General features: G+C 56.9%; 1 pseudogene; it reads left to right on the forward strand.

The window, feature by feature from the left end:
* Positions 1-2289: 2289 nt before the first annotated feature.
* On the forward strand, positions 2290-3345 carry LOC103069172 (melanoma-associated antigen B4 pseudogene; annotated as a pseudogene).
* Positions 3346-4721: the final 1376 nt, after the last annotated feature.

Genomic DNA, 4721 nt, shown 5'->3' on the forward strand with positions numbered 1-4721 from the left:
TCTGTGGGGCATGGTTGGGGACAGGGATGGATTCATACCAGAGAAGGAAGGAATCGCAGGCCCCGCCAGCAGTCAATGTGAGGACCTCGAGTGAGACCTGACGGGCTCCAAACCACAGAAGAGAGTCTCGCCTCCTTTCCCCTCAGCTCATCTTACCTGCAGCAGCCACCTCTGGGAGGCTCCAGGCAGAAGTGTCCAGATGAGATGTGCCTGCACTGCACACCAGCAGTCTCAGGGAGTTGATGTCTTTGATGTGAGGCCTTGGCCTCAGGTCAGCAGACGGGAGGTAGCCCAGCACCTACAGGGAGTCAAGAGAAGACACTGAGAGAGGATTGAGAGCAGCATCCACCATAGAAGAGGGGGCCCCAAAGAGCCCTCACTGTCAGTCTCGGGGGACCCAGGCATGGCTGTGAGGCTCAGGGCCCCAGATGCTTCCGGCTGGGGGTGCCGACAGAAATGAGAGCCAAGGTGTGACGCCTGCTGACTCAGCTCAGCAGAGGGAAAAGTCCCAGGGCCTGCCAAGAGTCAATGAAAGGCCCTCGTGCCAGGCCTTGGGGAGGCTCCCCCGGACCCCCCCCCCCCCCCCGCCCCGCCCCGCCCCGCCCCGCCCCTGCTGTCCTCCTGGAGCCCAGATGCGCATGACCGGAAGTGACGTCCCCCTAACCGCGCTGTCGGGGCGAGGCCATTTCTGAGAGCTGACGTCCGGCGAGAGTGAGCCGCGGGAGGAGTGCCACGTCTCGTCCGGTGTCAAGGTGTGAGGTGACCCCAGTTAGAAGTGCGGGGACACGCCCCCGGCACCCCCAATCCCCATTGCCTCCGAAAAGAGGCGGCCACACAGGCCCCGCCCACCCCGCCCCTGCTCTCGGCCCCAGAGGCTCGGGCCTGGCTCTTAGGCCCAAAGTCCATCCGCTTCCACCGCGGGGTCTCGGGCAAGAAAGGCCTCGCTCTGAGGCTGCTGGACCCTGCCTCAGCTCAGTAGAGGGAGCGCCCCAGGCCCTGTGGAGTGAAGGACGGGACCCTCGTGGGGACCGAGGGGCTCCACACCCCAGAATGGCGGCCACGCGGACCCCGCCCCTGACGTCGGCCTGGGAGCCTCCGGGCAGGTCTAAAGACTGAGGGGCTCCCTCAGTGCGAACGCGGACAGACAGATGGACGGACGCGGGAGACTCAGGGAGGAGGGGGCCTTGTTCTGAGGGGCTGGCCGCAGGTCAGCAGAGGGAGGATTTCCAGGGTACGGGGAGGAGTCAGGGCGAGGGCCGTCCCCCCCGTCGCAAGGGCACCTCAGAACCCCTCCCCTGTTGTCAGCCGCTTCCTTCTGGCCACACACGGAGACGGGAGGGCTGCTGTCTGAGAGGGGAGGTGCAGGCCAGCAGAAGGCGCGTCCCTAAGCACTCCCAAGAAGTCAGCCCCAGCCCTTGAGTGAGGGCCAGTGGGGCCGCCAACCACAGGGCCTCGACCTGTCTGCCGCACGCTGCAGGCTTGATAAAACTCTGTCACGTGCGGCCGCGTGGTCACCCTCACTGCCTCCTAATGAGACTCGAGGAGGTGCCGGCACTGGTGCGAGCAGATGGCCCTCGGGGCAAGAGAGGAGCTCCAGTCTGCACCGGCCGTCCAGGGAGGACCCCGAGTGAGGACTAAGGGAGTCACCCACCCCGAAGAGAAGGGACGAGAGAGAATATGGCCTGTCCCCTCCTGTCAACCCTTAAACTCCCAAGAAAGGACTGTCAGGCTGACACTGCCCGTAATTTCCTCTGCCAGGTCCAAGGGAGGTTAGAACTTTGATCTGAAGGGGCAGCCACCAGGCAGCAGAAGGGAGGGTCCCAGGACCCTTCGGTGGTGGGCTGAACGCTCCCTCCTTTCCTCCTCCTGGGTGTCATGGAAGATGGTGGTGTCAACTTCAGAGCAGCAGAGGGGATGTGGGGGTGGGGGTGGGGGAGTCTCGCCAACAACTGTCATCCTGACTCTGAATGGGAACCGCGGGGACCTACCTCCCCTGCCAGCCCCCACTGTCACCCCAGTACCGCCCAGGCAGGGCTGGCTGGCTGTGCCCTAAGGCTCACTCTACCGTCCTCCACAGGGGTCTCAGGGGACAGGCTGAGCAGGAGAACAGGAGCCCTGTGGGTCCTCGAGCAGTGCCCTCAAGGACCCTGCAGAGGCGGCCTTGGTTAAAGCCAGGGAGGAATCTCTCCGCTGAAGGTGCTCACAGCATCTCCTTGTCCCTCCCCCAGGTGCCCTCATTGCCTGCCTTCCTGCCCACACTCCCGCCTGCTGGCCCTGACCTGTGTCATCATGCCTCGAGGCCGGAAGAGCAAGCGCCGTGCCCGCGGGAAACGCCACCAGGCCCACGGGGAGACTCAGAGTCTCAAGGGTGCCCAGGCCACTGAGGAGGCGGCGGCGGCGGCGGCAGAAGAGATAGAAGAGTCGCCCTCACCCCCCGCTTCTGTTTCTCGGGGTACTCCCCCGAGCTCCCCTGCTGCTGGCACTCACCAGGAGCCTCAGGGAGCCCCAGCCACTACCTCTCGTGATGAAGGGGTTTCATGCCCAGGATCTGAAGAGGGTGCCCAGGGCCAAGATGAGAAAAGTGCAGGTACCTCCCAGGCAGCACCTTCCATTCACAGCAGTTGCAGAGATCCTCTGACCAGGAAGGCCAGAATGTTGGTGCAGTTCCTGCTGCACAAGTACCAGACGAAGGAGCTCATCCCGCAGGCAGCACTGCTGAAGGCTGTCAACAGGAAGTATAAGAAGCACTTCCCTGAGATCCTCAGGAGAGCCTCTGAGATCATGGAGGTGGTCTTTGGCCTCGAGCTGAAGGATGTCGACCCCAGCAACCACTGCTACATCCTCATCAGCAAGCTGGCCCTCCCCAGCGAGGGAAGTCCAAGTGATGGGTCGGGGCTGCCCACCTCCGGTCTCCTGATGATTCTCCTGGGCACGATCTTCAAGAAGGGCAACCGTGCCACCGAGGAGGAGCTCTGGGAGTTCCTCAGTTCGTTGGGTTTGTATGCTGGGAGGAGGCACTTGATCTTCGGGGAGCCCAGGAGGCTCATCAGCAAAGATTTCGTGCAGCAGAAGTACCTGACGTACCGCCAGGTGCCCAACAGCGATCCTCCACGCTATGAGTTCCTGTGGGGCCCGAGAGCCCACGCTGAAACCAGCAAGATGAAAGTGCTGGAGTTTCTGGCCAAGGCCACTGGTACCGTCCCCAGGGCCTTCCCAGATCTCTATGAGGAGGCTCTGAAAGATGAGGAAGAGAGAGCAGGAGTGAGAGCCGCGGCCAGGGCTGCAGCTGTTGCTGAGGGCAGAGCCCCTTCCAGGGCCAAGGCCCGCAGCTCCTCCCACATCTAGGGAGGGAGGCCGCGGGCAGTTTGCTCACTTTGTTCTGGAAGAGAGCAGTCAAGCTCCTAAATAGTGCAGAGCAGTAGGGGTGGAGGGAACAAAGTATAGATCTTATTTATCTTCCTGTTTTAAACTAGTAACTTCTATATATTATCTATTGATTTATTTCGGTTTTTTCAAATGTTTTCTTCTTATAATAGTGTGCTTTCTTAAGAATAGGAATTCGTGAATGACATTGCTTGCATATTTATTGCTGTTTAAAGCGTTCTAAAGTTACAGTTTTGGTATATGTAAAAGAAATTCACGAACCATCTATATTTTCTGTATGATCCAGAAGTAGAAAACATGGCACTGCAATAGACATTGTCATGGAAGTGTGAAAGGCGACCACAGAAAATATTCAGAAACAAAAAATGGAGAAAACAGAGTAAAAGCCATTTAATTCATGGTTTACCTTATTTCTTTTAAACTTTCTTTTGGTAGAAATAAAAGATACTTTGACTGATTTAGCTCATTTGTGAGTATTTGTTTGTTTTGTCCTAGTGCACTGCATATTCTCTGCTACCTACTGGATTAAAAATAAACTCTGAGGGGAGGGTGGTATTTTGGGGGTTCATAATCATCATATCATAACTGCCATTCATCAAAAACCCAATATTTCTTAATGAGTATGCCACTGCTTTACATGTAGTACATAACATTCCAACATTCACGCAGGATAGGATTTAGCAGACTCCCTTTATAGGTGAATAACTTGCAAATTTCTCAAGTTCACAAGACTGATTTAAGTGACCTTGCTGGGCCTAGTCCCCTGGCCTGGAATAGTCTAGAGCCTACAGTCTTCCACTCCTCCCAGCCTAAGGCAGACCTTATGTCTTTTAATTCATTTTTCTTCTCACCACTCCAAAATGCATCTCATGGGATAAAAGGGGCCCTGTTCCCAAAGCACCGTTTTGGAATACAGTAACAGTAACGCTGAATAAGTGAATGGTATGAATAAAAAGAAAACTGTTCGGTGACAATGGGGTCTTCTACACATGCAATGTCAGATGCCCTGAAAAGATCAGCATCTCCTCATTTACTCTTCAAGTTCCTCAGGGACATAAAAGCCTTGGGTTAAGAGCTGCGTCCTCAGGTCAGTGGAGGGAGGAGTCCCAGCCTCTGACAGTTACTCAAGGTGAGGACCTTAGAACAGAAGGGGGCCCCGCAAAGTCTACCCTGCTTTCTCCCTTGCGTGGCCATGCGCAGAGCTGTCTGTCTGAAGGTACCCCTTCTTTTCCTCCGGGGCGAGGGTGGAGAGGTTCTCAGGGAGGTGAGTTCCTTGGTCTTGTGGCAGCATCTCCAATTCTGCCCAAGTAGGAGACCCTAACAGGCCTTAATTTGCT

The sequence above is a fragment of the Lipotes vexillifer genome, unplaced genomic scaffold, assembly GCF_000442215.2.
Source record: "Lipotes vexillifer unplaced genomic scaffold, Lipotes_vexillifer_v1.1 scaffold2072, whole genome shotgun sequence".
Taxonomy (NCBI): domain Eukaryota; kingdom Metazoa; phylum Chordata; class Mammalia; order Artiodactyla; family Lipotidae; genus Lipotes; species Lipotes vexillifer.